Below are 17,535 nucleotides of genomic sequence, written 5' to 3' on the forward strand. Positions count from 1 at the left end.
ACTCTATCTCGATTGGGTGGATTAAATCAGCAGAAACTAAGCTTCACCTGTGATTTTAGCAGCTGAACTGGTTGAGAAGTTCAAAGCAGAACAGGCACAAGTCCTCTCTGAACAAGGTAAGGTACAAGAAAAGGAAGGATGGATGTTGTAGGCAAATCATAACACTCTATCATGGCTAAATATAATATCAGGAATTAAATAACTTGAAATCATATAAAAATTTCCTTTACTCGCATGCCCCTTCCCACATAAAGTGGAAGGTGAGCACAAATGTAAATCAAGCAGGCAGAGGCTCCCACTATCTTATATATGAAATCAAAATTTTAAAGTGTTTTCTTCAGAATCCCTTTTGCCTGGGTGCAGAAGAAAAACTAGCTGATCCGTGCACCCAAAGGTAAAATGAAAAATAGTAAAAGAAAGTTTTCTACATTTTTTAATTTAAAATCTGAAATACATTTCTTTAACACTCTTCTTATTTATACCCATGTACCTTAAAAACCAAAATTAAAATTAAATTGTATTAGAGCAGAGGAGCAAAAATTTCCAGCCAATCCAAAGGTTAAGTGGTGCCTGATACACTGTTTGAATAAAGTTACGAATCCATATCCAGACTCAGCTAGAAAATTAAAGCGTGCCGTGATCACTCGGTACGAAGAGGGGTCATGGCAATCGATTTTATTTATACACACTTTCATACATAATAATTTATCAAATTTGTCCTATGCCACTTTCCATGCTTATTTAATCCTCATTTAATCTCTACCAAATGAATACTGTGAAACATGTTTAATCATTATTCCCATTTCCAAGATGTGGAAACTGAGGCAGGAAGTATGGTACATCAAAATTCAGAAATTTTGTCACTCCAAATATCTCCAGGTCTAGCTCTTTAACCTGTATAATAGTCTTTTTCTCTTTTCCTTGCCGTGTGAACCTTTCATCTTCGCCCACTGTCAAATTCAAGTGTTAACTCTAACCTCTCTTGACCTCCGCTATCCACTGAAGGATGCCTTCTGGCTTCCTAGAAAAGCTTCACCATTCTTAGCAGAGTACTTGAGATCTAGCAGGTGCTTTGTTAAGTGAATGAGTTAATAAACATATAAGAGAGCATTCCAATTGCCATTTAAGGGATGGAGAAACAGGCTCTGAAAGATTAAGTAACTTCCTTCATGTAAGGGGTCAAGCTGGAATTCAGATTCTGAAGCCCAAGTGATCATCCTCAGAATAATCTAAGTTATCTTCATTGGGATAGAATATGCTCAGTCTATATCCCTCACTAGACTCTAAGGAACAAGAAGGCAGTACTAGGTACCTAATGCACTTCATTTTGGGTAAATTTTTCATTTATGCAAAAATACGTGTGTAAAGATAGACTAAAGCCTTAAGCTTTCCCTGCTGGATTCCCTGCTCAACTGTGAGTACTCCTGTGATGAAAACTCGCCTAACGCACTGAATGACCTTGACCAAGCAGCTTTCCTTTACAGCCTCCATTTTCTTTTCTGTAAAATACTGTTGACAGGACATGTTCCACCTGCCTCATAGAAATGCGTTTATAAAGCACTTTGGAAAGCATGAAGTTTTCTTTTTTTTTTTTTTTTTCGGTACGTGGGCCTCTCACTGTTGTGGCCTCTCCTGTTGCGGAGCACAGGCTCCGGATGCGCAGGCTCAGCAGCCATGGCTCACGGGCCCAGCTGCTCCACGGCATGTGGGATCTTCCCGGACCGGGGCACGACCCTGTGTCCCCTGCATCGGCAGGCGGACTCTCAACCACTGCACCACCAGGGAAGCCCAAGCATGAAGCTTTCTTCAAAAGCAAGCAAGTATTTTAAATGTCATTATTATAGGACTCCTTAAAAGGAGCCTTTTTATGGTGAAAAGAAACCTTAGCTTATCAATTGTGCAACTCAACCACAGAAAATTTAAGGCAGAACATGCATGACACAATAATAATTCCAAATAAATCCTTCTAATAGTTAAGTAAAGAGAAGTCAAAATTCTTCTCTGGACTATTTTGATTTCATACAAAGGGCATCCCTTCAGAAGTTATGGAAGTTCAGATACAGAGCCTCAAACTCTAGATTGCAATGCGACATTTGTTTCTGAACTTCTGCTGCCAGTCTTGCTAACAGTTCACTTGCAATGTAATATATTACTGCATTTCATTTCTAGGCAAGAACATTATTTACTCACAGGAGAAATACTTTCCTGAGGAAAGACTGTCTTTGGAAACTTTCAAGGACATTTGAGAAATGCTTCAGCCCAAGCCACAAAATTATGAGCATGCTTTTGTGCCTCTCTGTTCCCAGGGCACCATTTAAAAAAATCTTTCATTTAAGTTTATTGCAAGCATCCATCTTCCCTTTCCAGAAAAAATAGCAGTTAACACAACTTCATTGATTTCCAGTTTTCCTCGGTGTCATTTCATAATGCATATATTGTAAGCAGTTCACATCATCATTTTCATCACTTTCAACATTTTCCATGTTGTCTCCCTACCTGAATTGTGACTTTTTGTATGGAAAGTTTTATTTATCACTTGCATCTTACTTTGAATAAATCTGAAATCAACATTCAGTATTATTTAATTATTTTTATCTTCTTCAGTATGTTTCTAACTTAGCAAACTATGGGTAAAAATGCCACGTAACAACAATATGTAATATTTACATAGAGCCCATGTAGTGAACATAGTCCTAAACTCTTACCAAATCCTCACCAGACCCTATAAAGTAGGTACTATTAACCTTGTTATTTGATAGATGAGAGAACTGATGCATAAACTGGTTAAGTAACCTGTCTGAGGTCAGATAGCTAGTGATTACTTTCCCCATCACCGCCACTGTTTAGTTAATGCGTCCTTCCCATCTCAGTTCAAATGGCACTGACACAAAAAAGCCTTTCTTTGACCTCCTGGAAATACTGGGTCTCGTTGCTTTTACAGCATCATATGTTTATTATTCATTTCACATATTTGTGTGATTAATTATATTTGAACGTATTTTTCCTAAGGGTAACTCTAGTCCAGCTGTGCTTTCCAAATTATGAAACCCGGGACTACGTGGGCTATGTCTGTTTTGCTTATTACTGTAGTTTCAGTATTTGGTGCATGGTAAGTATTCAGGAAATGTGCTGGATGGATGAATACAGGACTTTGTAAGAACAAATAAATAAATGACTGGATCAATAAATTTGGTTGATCATAACATAAACAACAGTGCCATGTTAAAATTTTTCTCTGGGTCTATACACAAACTCTTCTCAGACAGGGTTCCTGTTTGCTGTCTACACCACCAGTTGGAAGAGAAAAAAGCCAATCAAGGTCTGACTGTCATTATGTGTACAGGCTGAAGCTGATGCATTAGGTTGAGAGACAGGGTGATTTAGGAATAATTTTACTTCTGGCTGAACTATATATAGAACCAAGTCTTACGTAATAAAAAAAAATCTACTTTTAATATGTTTGTGTGAAGAATGAAATAGGAGCATCAAGCCCAGTAATTGTGATATTTAATTATATCGTCCCATTTCCACATTCATTTCCATGAATTTGGATGCCTTTAGGTCAAGCTAACCCAAGCATTTACACCACCATGATAAACAGTGAAATATCAATGGATACACAGAAAGAAACTTTCCCAAATTTAGCAGAGAACACATTAGCATGAACTTGTAAATTTAACATTCAAGTTCATTGGCGTGCAGAGAACCAAGTGACTTTTGTTAAAGTAGGAAACTTTATGACTATGTGAGGAGATGAACATTGAGAAAGTGCTCCCTATTTTAAAACCAGGACATTAGAAATATTTTAATGAATTTATTTTTTGCATATCTGCCATCTAGGTGACAGTAAATCTCAATATTTATACATCAGATTTTTAAAACATTGTGCATATATACTGTATACTGCTACAGAATATAAGTTGCCCCAAAATCTCCAAGATACAATATGGGATCAAACAAACAGAATGACAAGAAAAACCAACTGTAATATTTTGACACCTCTTAATTATTAAATAATTATGTTTAGAGAAATAGAAGTTTAAAAATTGTGCTCTGAAGAGTATTTAAAATATGAATGAACCTTCAAGATGGCAGAGGAGTAAGACGTGGAGATCACCTTCCTCTCCACAAACATCAGAAATACATCTACATGTGGAACAACTACAGAACACCTACTGAACACTGGCAGAAGACCTCAGACTTCCCAAAAGGCAAGAAACTCCCCACATACTTGGGTAGGGCAAAAGAAAAAAGAAAAAACAGAGACAAAAGAATAGGGATGGGACCTGCACCTTTGGGAGGGAGCTGTGAAGGAGGAAACGTTTCCACACACTATGAAGCCCCTTCACTGGTAAAGACAGGGAGCAGTGGGTGGGGGGAAGCTTTGGAGACACGGAGGAGAGCACAGCAACAGGGGTGCGAAAGGCAAAGCGGAGAGCATCCCGCACAGATCGGTGCTGACCAGCACTCACCAGCCTCAGAGGCTTCTCTGCTCACCTGCCAGGGCAGGTGGGGGCTGGGAGCTGAGGCTCGGGCTTCAGAGGTGAGATCCCAGGTAGAGGACTGGGGTTGGCTGCGTGAACAGAGCCTGAAGGGGGCTAGTGTGCCACAGCTAGCTGGGAGGGAGTCCAGGAAAATGTCTGGATCTGCCTAAGAGGCAAGACACCACTGTTTCAGGGTGCACAAGGAGAGGGGATTAATAAAGCACTGCCGAAACGAGCTCCAGAGATGGGCGCGAGCCGCGGCTATCAGCGCAGACCCCAGAAACAGGCATAAGATGCTAAGGCTGCTGCTGCAGCCACCAAGAATCCTGTGTGAAAGCACAAGCCACTGTCCACACTTCCCCTCCCGGGAGCCTTTGCAGCCCGCCATTGCCAGGGTCCCGAATTCCAGGGACAACTTCCGCGGGAGAACGCACGGCGCGCCTCATTCTGGTGCAACATCACGCCGGCCTCTGCTGCAGCAGGCTCGCCCCGCACTCCATACCCCACCCTCCCCCCGGCCTGAGTGAGCCAGAGCCCCCGAAGCAGCTGCTCCTTTAACCCTGTACTGTCTGGGTGAAGAAAAGACGCCCTCAGGTGACCTACACGCAGAGGCGGGGCCAAATCCAAAGCTGAGCCCCAGGAGCTGTGCGAACAAAGAAGAAAAAGGGAAATCTATCCCAGCAGTGGAATACCTGAATAGACAATGAATCATCCCCAAATCGAGGCGGTGGACTTTCTGTGATTTTGTCTGTATAGCTTTGCTTATACCATTTGTCCTATGGTTCTGTCTGTACGTCTTTTGTTTTTTTGCTTTTTAGTATAGTTTATAGGGCTTGTTATCATTGGTGGATTTCTTTTTTGGTTTGGTTGCTCTCTTCTTTCTTTCTTTTTTTAAATTACTTTTTAATTTTTAATATTTTTTTATTTTAATAACTTTATTTTATTTATTTTTTACTTTCTTTCTTTCTTTTTTTCTCCCTTTTGTTCTGAGCCATGTGGCTGACAGGGTCTTGGTGCTCTGAAGGGTGTCAGGCCTGTGCCTCTGAGGTAGGAGAGCCAAGTTCAGGACATTGGTCCACGAGAGACCCCCCCACCCCCGGCATCACATAATATCAAAAGGCGAAAGCTCTCCCAGAGATCTCCATCTAAACGCTAACACCCAGCTCCACTCAACGACCAGCAAGCTACAGTGCTGGAAACCCTATGCCAAACAACTAGCAAGAGAGGAACATAACCCCACCCATTAGCACACAGGCTGCCTAAAATCATAATAAGGTCACAGACACCCCAAAACACACCACAGGATGCGGTCCTGCCCACCTGAAAGACAAGATGCAGCCTCATCCACCAGAACACAGGCACCACTCCCATCCACCAGGAAGCCTACACAACCCACTGAACCTACCTTAGCCATTGGGGGCAGACACCAAAAACAGCAGGAACTACGAACCTGCAGCCTGCAAAAAGGAGACCCCAAACACAGTAAGTTAAGCAAAATGAGAATACAGAGAAATACACAGCAGATGAAGGAGCAAGGTAAAAACCCACCAGACCAAACAAATGAGGAGGAAATAGGCAGTCCACCTGAAAAAGAACTCAGAGTAATCATAGTAAACATGAGCCAAAAGTTTGGAAATAGAATGGAGAAAATACAATAAACGTTTAACAAGGACCTAGAAGAACTAAGGAGCAAACAAACAATGATGAAGAACACGATAAATGAAATTAAAAATTCTCTGTAAGGAATCAATAGCAGAATAACTGAGGCAGAAGAACAGAAAAGTGACCTGGAAGATAAAATAGTAGAAATAACTACTGCAGAGCAGAATAAAGAAAAAAGAATAAAAAGAATTGAGGACAGTCTCAGAGACCTCTGGGACAACATTAAACACACCAACATTCGAATTATAGGGGTCGCAGAAGAAGAAGAGAAGAAGAAAGGGACTGAGAAAATATTTGAGGAGAATACAGTTGGAAACTTCCCTTATATGGGAAAGGAAATAGGCAATCAAGTCCAGGAAGCGCAGACAGTGCCATACAGGAAATATCCAAGGAGAAACATGCCAAGACACATATTAATCAAACTATCAAAAATTAAATACAAAGAAAAAATATTAAAAGCAGCAAGGGAAAACAACAAATAACATACAAGGGAATCCCCATAAGGTTAACAACTGACCTTTCAGCAGAAACTCTGCAAGCCAGAAGGGAGTGGCAAGACATATTCAAAGTGATGAAAGGGAAAAACCTACAACCAAGATAATTCTACCCAGCAAGGATCTCATTCAGATTTGACGGAGAAATTAAAACCTTTACAGACAAGCCAAGGCTAAGAGAATTCAGCACCACAAAACCAGCTTTACTACAAATGCTAAAGGAAATTCTCTAGATAGGAAACACAAGAGAAGGAAAAAACCTCCAATAACAAACCCAAAAGAATTAAGAAAATGGGAATAGGAACATACATATCAATAACTACCTTAATGTAAATGAATTAAATGCTCCAACCAAAGGACATAGACTGGCTGAATGGACACAAAAACAAGACCCCTGTATATGCTGTCTACAAAGGAACCACTTCAGACACATACTAGGGACACATACAGACTGAAAGTGAGGGGATGGAAAAAGATAGTCCAGGCAAATGGATATCAAAAGAAAGCTGGAATAGCAATTCTCATATCAGACAAAATAGACTTTAAAATAAAGACTATTACAAGAGACAAAGAAGGACACTACATAATGATCAAGGGATTGATCCAAGAAGAAGATATAACAATTGTAAATATTTACACACCTAAAATAGGAGCACCTCAATACATAAGGCAAATGCTAACAGCCATAGAAGGGGAAATCAACAGTAACACAATCATAGGAGGGGACTTTAACACCCCACTTTCAACAAAGGACAGATCATCCAAAATGAAAATAAATAAGCAAACACAAGCTTTAAATGACACATTAAACAAGATGGACTTAATTGATATTTATAGAACATTCCATCCATAAAGAACAGAATACACTTTCTTCTCAAGTGCTCATGGAACATTCTCCAGGATAGATCATATATTGACTTGTCACAAGTCAAACCCTGGTAAATGTAAGAAAATTAAAATCGTATCAAGTACCTATTCTGACCATAATGCTACAAGACTAGATATCAATTACAGGAAAAAAACTGTAAAAAATACAAAAACATGGAGGCTAAACAATATGTTACTAAATTACCAAGAGATCACTGAAGAAATCAAAAAATACCTAGAAACGCATGACAATGAAAACACGATGACGCAAAACCTACGGGATGCTGCAAAAGCAGTTGTAAGAGGGCAGTTTATAGCAATACAAGCCTACCTCAAGAAGGAGGAAACAACTCAAATAAACAATCTAACCTTACACTTAAAGCAAATAGGGAAAGAAGAACAAAAAAACCCCCAAAGTTAGCAGAAGGAAAGAAATCATAAAAATCAGATCAGAAATAAATGAAAAACAAATGAAGGAAACGAGAGCAAAAATCAATAAAACTAAAAGCTGGTTCTATGAGAAGATAAACAAAATTGATAAACCATTAGCCAGACTCATTAAGAAAAAAAGGAAGAAGACTCAAATCAATAGAATTAGAAATGAAAAAGGAGAAGTAACAACAGACACTGCAGAAATACAATGGATCATGAGAGATCACTACAAGCAACTCTATGCCAATAAAATGGACAACCTGGAAGAAACACACAAATTCTTAGAAATGCACAACCTTCTGAGACTGAACCAGGAAGAAACAGAAAATATAAAGACACCAATCAGAAGCACTGAAATAGAGACTGTGATTAAAAATCTTCCAACAAACAAAAGCCCAGGACCAGGTGGTTTCACAGGCGAGTTCTAGCAAACATTTAGAGAAGAGCTAACACCTATCCTTCTCAAACTCTTCCAAAATATAGCAGAGGGAGAAACATTCCCAAACTCATTCTACGAGGCCACCATCATCCTGATACCAAAACCAGACAAAGATGTCACAAAGAAAGAAAACTACAGACCAATATCACTGATGAACATAGATGCAAAAATCCTCAACAAAATACTAGCAAACAGAATCCAACAGCACATTAAAAGGATCCTACACCATGATCAAGTGGGGTTTATCCCAGGAATGAAAGCATTCTTCAATATATGCAAATCAATCAATGTGATAAACCATATTAACAAACAGAAGGAGAAAAACCATATGATCATCTCAATAGATGGAGGAAAAGCTTTCCACAAAATTCAACACCCATTTACGATAAAAACCCTCCAGAAAGTAGGCATAGAGGGAACTTGCCTCAACATAATAAAGGCCATGTATGACAAACCCACAGCCAACACCGTTTTCAATGGTGAAAAACTGAAACCATTTCCTCTAAGATGAGGAACAAGACAAGGTTGTTCACTCTCACCACTATTATTCAACATAGTTTTGGAAGTTCTAGCCACAGAAATCAGAGAAGAAAAAGAAATAAAAGGAATCCGAATTGGAAAGGAAGAAGTAAAGCTGTCACTGTTTGCAGATGACATGATACTATACATAGAGAATCCTAAAGATGCTACCAGAACACTACTAGAACTAATAAATGAATTTGGTTATATAGCAGGATACAAAATAAATGAACAGAAATCTCTTGCATTCCTATACACTAATAATGAAAAATCGGAAACACTCCCATTTACCACTGCAACAAAAAGAATAAAATACCTAGGAATAAAGCTACCTAAGGAGACAAAAGACCTTTATGCAGAAAACGGTAAGACACTGAGGAAAGAAATTAAACATGATACAAACAGATGGAGAGATATACCATGTTCTTGGATTGGAAGAATCAACATTGTGAAAATGACAGTACTACCCACAGCAATCTACAGATTCAATGCAATACCTATCCAACTACCAACGGCATTTTTCACAGAATTAGAACAAAAAATTTCACAATTTGTATGGAAACACAAAAGACCCTGAATACCAAAAGCAATCCTGAGAAAGAAAAACAGAGCTAGAGGAATTATGCTCCCAGGCTCAGACTATATTACAAAGGTACAGTAACCAAGACAGTACGGTACTGGCACAAAGACAGAAATATACATCAATGGAACAGGATAGAAAGCCCAGAGAGAAACCCACACACATATGGTCACCTTATTTTTCATAAAGGAGGCAAGAATATACAATGGAGAAAAGACAGCCTCTTCAATAATGGTGCTGGGAAAACTGGACAGCTACATTTAAAAGAATGAAATTAGAACACTCCCTAACACCATACACAAAAATAAACTCAAAATGGATTAAAGACCTAAATGTAAGACCAGACGCTATAAAACTCTTAGAGGAAAACATAGGCAGAATACTCTATGACATAAATCACAGCAAGATCCTTTTTGACCCACCTCCTAGAGAAATGGAAATAAAAACAAAACTAAACAAATGGGACCTAATGAAACTGCAAAGCTTTTGAACAGCAAAGGAAACCATAAACAAGATGAAAAGACAATCCTGAGAATGGGAGAAAATATTTGCAAATGAAGAAACTGACAACGGATTAATCTCAAAATATACAAGCAGCTCATGCAGCTCAACATCAAAAAAACAAACAAGCCAATCCCAAAATGGGCAGAAGCCCTAAACAGACATTTCTCCAAAGAAAATATACAGATTGACAACAAACCCATGAAAGGATGTTCAACATCACTAATCATTAGAGAAATGCAAATCAAAAGTGCAATGAGGTATCACCTCACACCGGTTAGAATGGCCATCATCAAAAAAATCTACAAACAATAAATGCTGGAGAGGGTGTGGAGAAAAGGGAACACTCTTGTACTGTTGGTGGGAATGTAAATTGATGCAGTCACTATGGAGAACCGTATGTCGGGTCCTTAAAAAACTAAAAATAGAACTACCATACGACCCAGTAATCCCACTGCTGGGCATATACCCTGAGAAAATCATCATTCAAAAAGAGACATGTACCAGAATGTTCTTTGAAGCTCTATTTACAATAGCCAGGACATGGAAGCATCCTAAGTGTCCAGCGACAGATGAATGGATAATGAAGATGTGGCACATATATACAATGGAATATTACTCAGCTGTAAAGAGAAACGAAATTGAGTTATTCATAGTGAGGTGGATTGACCTAGAGTCTGTCATACAAAGTGAAGTAAGTCAGAAAGAGAAAAACAAATCCCATATGCTAACACATATATATGGAATCTAAAAAAGAAAGAAAGAAAGAAAGAGAAAATGGTTCTGAAGAACCTAGGGGCAGGACAGGAATAAATACGCAGACACAGAGAATGGACTTGAGGACATAGGAAGGGGGAAGGGTAAGCTGGGACAAAGAGAGAGTGGCATGGACATATACACACTACCAAATGTAAAATAGACAGCTAGTGGGAAGTAGCCACATAGCACAGAGAGATCAGCTCAGTGCTTTGTGACCACCTAGAGGGGTGGGATAGGGAGGGTGGGAGGGAGATGCAAGAGGGAGGAGATGTGGGGATATATGTAGATGTATAGCTGATTCACTTTGTTATAAAGCAGAAACTAACACACCACTGTAAAGCAATTATACTCCAATAAAGATATTTAAAAATAATAATAATAAATAAATAAAATGTGAATGACTGTTTTACATGTGATTCATCACAAAATCATAAAAGTGCAATTCTCCATTGTATATGTTTAAAAATATATTCATGATGCTGACTAAGGTCCTCATATGACTGTGGCTTTGGTCTTGAAACATGTAGAAATTTTTTCTTGAATTTCTATCAAACACAACTACCCAGCTGCCATTAACAAGTGATGTGCAAAGTCAGAGAGGGTCAACGCTTGTAGGATTTGGGAAAATTTTCTCCGTTCTGTGAAGTGTCGAAGTCATTTATTGAACACCCACTAAGTGTAAAACAGGGCAGGACACTAAAATACTGAAAAAATGGACAACATATACTTTAAGTCTTCAAAGAGGTGATACTGACAGTAAAGTATGTGAGAAAATAACCAACAAAATGAAGAGTGCTATACTATCATTTTAGATAACAAATATGTGAGTTAAAATACATTTCTATGTGATCAACTATAAGCTGTTATTATTAAGGATTGACAACTATATTTGTATTGAGGAGAACTGTATTGAAGCAGCCTATGAACTTATTAATGGTTTACTGATTGATTGACTTATAGATCTTGGAAAGCAAAAATTTTCTTAAGGTCAAGTTGTAAAGGTAGGACAGTAAAGACCATGTAGGATTTAAGATTGTGAAGAAGTTGAAAGACTTCCTAGGCAGATGAAATAGGGATATATTGGAATATAAGGAAAAGAACTTGCACTCCAGATAAGTGAATGCAGTTGGGTGAATGGATATTTGCTGTATGAAAGAAGTGGGGAGAACTACTGGAAGTGGATTTTGGTGGATTAGAGTATGAGTATCTTGAATGCCAAGCTAGGGGATTGAGATTCCATCTGGCAGGCTGTTTTTGAAGGATGGCATGCCCAGGAAGCCAGGGCTGAGTAGTTCATTGCTAGTCCTAGTCAGGGACTCAATCATTCAGCCTGGTTGTCTAATTTTTCTACTGCAGGAAATTCATATGAAGAAAGGTTGGGTGGAAGACTGTGACGGGCTGAAGACCACTTATCCTTACCCTTACTACTAAAATCACTAAAATGCTAAACCTTTAATGCAACAGCCTTCTGGCTTGACTAGGAACACTACTTCACAAATAAAGGATGAAACCAAAAGGTTTATCAAACTCAGACCTAGAAGTGGGGAGAATGGTGGGAAGGCTGCAAATAGTCAATCATTTAATACTGAATGGAGAATTAAGGACTCTAGAACTAACCTTTGGAGAAAAGGAAGAACAGAAAAGATAAGATTTGGAACACTCATTATTATTCCTGTTTTCATATAACAGGGTTTCTTGTCATCCAACTATTCGTTATCTACATCCTAATTTTAAGGTGTCTATAGATTCCAGCCCTTCTAAGTCAGCAAACTGCTCATCCTGTTTCAGAAAATTACTCACTGATGGATTCATAACATAAACATAATACCTACCGTATAATAGAAATAAAATTCAAATCAACTTTAAAGTGAAATTCTGAATTTTAAAGATATAATATCATGAAGCCATTGTAAATAATACCAGAGATCTGCTGGGTTAAACATACAAAGCCACTGATAAATGAGGATGTGTAGTTAACAATTTAAAAAAGAGATACAATAGAAGTAAAAGAAAAAACAATTGAGTATCAAATAATTAAGAGAAGGCCTTGGAAAACTGTTGAATTTTTACCAGAATTAGCCTGTTTGAGCTGCTAACATTGAACATGCAGTGAAGGACAGTTTACTGTCCCATAAACCAGTTTTGCTGAAATAATCACTCGAAACAGAATGTAATTCTTTTTTTTAATTGTAGCACTTGTGCTTAATTAAAATTTAACCTAAATTTTACTGGCTATAAGAGAAAATATACTGGATTCGTTTATATAATAACATATTTTGACATAAATTTCAAATGAAAATTATTTTCAAATGTATTTTCAATTACTCTTCAGTCACTATTTACAGATGATTTTAAGTATATGGATTTTTTTTTTTTATGTACAAATCATCCTTGAAAAATAAGGATTCTTTTACTTGAGTAGGACTTATCTTAATCCAGAGATCAGATCTAGGTCCAATAGACAAAATTTTAAAGCTTAAAATTTTCTAATAGTAAAAGGCACTTAAAAAGTTAAAACCTCCTAACAGACCAGCATGCTGACTATAGAATCAGCTGATTTATGGGTAGTGAGCATTTTGTTATCAAAATACTCATCCACAGCTGAGTGAGCCTATAGCATGGATACATGGTAGATTTCTGTACCAGAAATTGGATGAGCTTGTGTGTGGATCTCCTTCCAAATGCTAAGATTTCAAGGGCTTAACTGAGACCAGAACAGCATTTTCCAAAGTTGCTAGAAACAAAGAGTCCTTTAAAATGTTCCACTGACAAAGGGTTGTAGAGCCAAATAAAGTTTAAAAACACTTCAGACAAAACTCTACTTAACAGTGAAATTCACAGAGCACATTATAGCTCATTCCACATCTCAAAAGTCCTCCAGTCACCAAACATGTTTAAATTTACTGAACCCAGGATTTCTCAAGTTTATTTTACTACAAAATCCTTTTTCTCACTTTTTTTTCTTTTTTGTTGACTTCACAGTCACTAATGTCCCATGGGAGCATAGGTGCTATTCAAAATATTTAACAAACTTCAAGTGAAGGCACTAAACAATCAGAAGGCTGTCTGACTAATTAGACTGACCATAAAACTAGTGTTCTTTGGATCACTATTTAGAGGAAAAATCTGGTTTAAAACTGAGATCTTAATTGATAATCTAATGCCATCAATCTGCAAAGTTGCCTTAATTAGTAGGGTTTTTTTTTTCTTTTTTTTGGTCACAGTTGCTGGACTTAAAATGTAGCTGATATAACGTAAATCATTTCAAAAAGGTCAAATGTATGATGTCACATGTTCTCTAGCAACAAATCCATTTCACTAAGTCTAAAATAATCTCTTTCAAGAGACGCAATATTTTTTTAACCCTGGAAGGTTCGGTTCTAACCTTAAAATAACTTAAAGACACTTTTCAAAACTAAACTAAAAATTGAAAAAAATAAATAATAAGTAGAAAAAGGCAAGAGCTAAAAGTAAGAGACATTTTCACTGGCCATTAAAAAAATTCTCTTCTTAAATCTGATTTTTAAAAATTAATAAAAAAGACTGGCAATTAACTTATTTTCCCTGGTGACTACTGCCTGTTTGGGGTAATACAAACATTTACCTAGATAACTGTGATTTAGAAGTAATAAGAATTATATTTTTGGTCTCTGTCCCAGTTTCTGCCACAGTTTCTAAAACCCTTGAGATTTCCTAAGTGATGAGATGATAATGGTGTCTTTTGTTACGTTAACAAGGTGATCTTTGGAAAGCACCTAAGGATGGGAGCGGGCAGCCTGTGGAACCAACCTTGTGATTAGAGGTTGGAACTTTCAGTCCCACCCCCTTGACCTCAGGGCAGGGAAGAGCCACTCAAGATCGAGCTCAGGGCTTCCCCGGTGGCGTAGTGGTTGGGAGTCCGCCTGCCAATGCAGGGGACACGGGTTCGTGCCCCGGTCCGGGAGGATCTCACATGCCGCGGAGCGGCTGGGCCCGTGAGCCGTGGTCGCTGGGCCTGCGCGTCCGGAGCCTGTGCTCCGCGACGGGAGAGGCCACAGCAGTGAGAGGCTCACGTACCGCAAAAAAAAAAAAAAAAAAAAATTGAGCTCAATCGCCCACGGTCAATGAGTCATTCAGTCACGGCTGTGTACTGAAGCCTCCATAAACCCCCAACGACAGGGTTCAGGGAGCTTCCCAGTTGGTGAGCACATGGAGATTTGGGGAGAGTGGCCTTCCATGCTTTCTCCCCATACCTCGTCCTATATATGTTTTCTATCTGGCTGTTGCTGAGTTCTACCATTTTATAATACACCGGTTAATCTAGTTAATAGAATATTTCTGTGAGTTCTATGAGTCACTTGAGCAAATTAATTAAAGCTAAGAAGGGGGTCGTTGGAACCTCTGATCTGTGGTACAAGGGTCAGAAGCACAGGTGACAACGTATACTTGGTGACTGGCACCTGAAGTGTGTGTGTGCATTCCTGCTGGACTGAGCCCTTAACATGTGAGATCTGATGCTATCTACAGGTAGATAGTGCCAGAATTGAGTTGAATTATAGGACACCCAGCCATTTGAGCACTGCTATTGGAAATGCAGCACTGCTATTGGAAATGGGGTGCTCAGGACCACTTAATGCTTTCCAGGCTCTGGCTTCTGTGAATTCATGACAACAGTAACCTCTGAAACATACACGTGTACCTTTGCCACAAAAAACTTCTGATAGACACAAAAGAAATGAATAAAAGTTGCTAAGAAAGGGGGTAAGGGACCTAACGTTGGTTGGATGAGGGGGAAAAATATTCCAGAAGGAATTACTACTACTATTTATCTTTTGATAGTATGTGATTTTTAAATATGTGATCTCATTAGATTTTCCAAATACAAATAAACAAGATAATTATCATTTTTTTAAAAAAAGGCTGAAGAAAATGTAGTTTTATATACTTCAGAAAAAAGAAAATTGAGGGAGGATTTGATTATCGTGTTCAGTAGGCCAAGAAATGTGAATAAAGAAAGAATTACTATAAAGGGGCCAGAAAAATGATTTAGGAGACAAGACTTTAGGAGACACTTTCTGATAAGCATAGCAGTAACTCTTGCCATTGCCTTTGTTTTTGGCCACGAACGGTTAAAGGCTCCTGTGAGAGGGCTACAAGGGGACTAGTGTCCACATCAAGTGGATAGCTTAGATCCTGATACCAACTACTGGAAATTATCCAGGGCCCAGGAAAGAAGTACTGGTAAGCTGCAGTTGCCAGCACGGTGCTTGGTAGATGTAAATATTTGTGGGTCTGCTAAATTAACGGTAAGACTATAATTCATAATATCTTGCACACAAACTAGATTGGTAAGTTTTCAGTGGATGACTTTATTACCATTCAGAACTCAGTTAGATGGAACAGTACTCCTCAATGATTGAGAAATCAATCTTCCTCAATCTTCATGTATCACCATGTGCAAATATTGCTCTCTGTTACAGATTACCTGCCTTCAGCTATGGATGAGACAGTGAGATGCACTTCATTCTCCTCTTCCTGGACACACAGAACAATGACCTTTTCTAACCTCCCTTGGAGCCAGGCAGAGGTCAAGTTTTTGCATTCTTGTTGAAAGGGTATGGGCCTACCACTTTCAGGCCTGGCCAGGAGATACTATGCATGATTGCCCATGTTCCCTTCTGCTGTCGTTTAGGTAGTCATGCATTTAAGACAACACCTCAAGGTGGAGGGGGCATGGGTTCCTGATTCACTACTTGAAAGCAATCTGCTAAGAATGAACCACCTAATTCACACTGGTCTCTGACAAGAGAAATAAACATTTATTAAGTTAAGACACTTGGCTTTCAGGAGTGTTTGTTAGACTACCTAGCATCAATTACCTTGAGTAATTCATTGCTAAACTGGTACACTGGTAATAACCACGGACTAGTGATGAGTCTTCTTAATTCCAATCCTCTCCATTTCTCATTGCTGATCTACTCTATACTCACCAGAAATTATTTTTCATAGGACTTCTTGATGACCATGTCAGTCTAGAATTACCCATAGTACCTCTATGTCTATCTCTTCCTCCAATTCAACTTCCCAGTAGGGGACCTGGCATTACCCCTCTGTGTAGATACAACCATGGAGGATCGGGTCCTAATGAGATCGTATCTAGAAGGGCCCTGTTCTGCAAGGTTTATGGTTTATTTTGCTATACCTTGGTTTCATATGTTGGTTTAAAATAAAAAGTGACATGATTTTTGAAGGTTGAAGCTGAGTGGCTGAACCAAATTTCTATAATCAAGTTAACATATATTTTCGTCTGTACTAGGTCATTTCTTAAAAATTATTTTTTCTATCCTATGAATCTATATGTTTACATAAGCATTAGCTATTATTCCCAACATCTATGTTATGGATGGAAAATAGGATTCTTCTCGTGTCCCAACTCAAATCAAACAGTAAAGCACTGTTTACATTATACAAGGTTTACATTGCACAGGACTGTTTATATTCTACAAGCATCCTGAGGTCATGTCTAGACCCAATGGGAAAAAATGTCATAATAGATTAGTAAGGACTGTAATGAAGATGGAAGGGGAAAGTGGTGGCATATGTGCTAGGCATTTATTTCCCCAACTGAGGTCATTTCCTTGTCATGTACAGTAAAAAATCACAATGTTACTGTAGTTGCTCATGTGCTGCAATCCACTGCCCACCCATCCACCCATCTAACATTTCTGAGGACTTAATCTGTGCCAAGGACTCTACTCTCTGCCTGAAAGGCAAGTGAAAAATACAACCCAGGTCTTTCCTGAAGGAGCACATAAAGGA

The 17,535-nt window shown here is 38.5% G+C and overlaps 1 protein-coding gene across 5 annotated transcripts in view; it reads right to left on the reverse strand.

Moving 5' to 3' along the window:
• The window catches only part of LOC307188490 (uncharacterized protein), a 115,223-nt gene that overhangs the window by 56,123 nt on the left and 41,565 nt on the right, over window positions 1-17,535 (reverse strand). The window contains exon 2 of one of the 5 annotated variants that reach the window (XM_079925658.1): window positions 10,483-10,601. The exons of 3 other annotated variants lie outside the window; for them this stretch is intronic. The gene's annotated coding sequence lies outside the window, so the exon portion shown is untranslated. Of the gene's footprint in view, window positions 1-5,889; window positions 5,910-10,482; window positions 10,602-17,535 lie in introns of those variants that run through there. One more of the 5 variants, XM_079925659.1, reaches the window with a different exon arrangement.

Source organism: Stenella coeruleoalba (assembly GCF_951394435.1).
Source record: "Stenella coeruleoalba genome assembly, chromosome: 7".
Classification (NCBI taxonomy): Eukaryota; Metazoa; Chordata; class Mammalia; order Artiodactyla; family Delphinidae; genus Stenella; species Stenella coeruleoalba.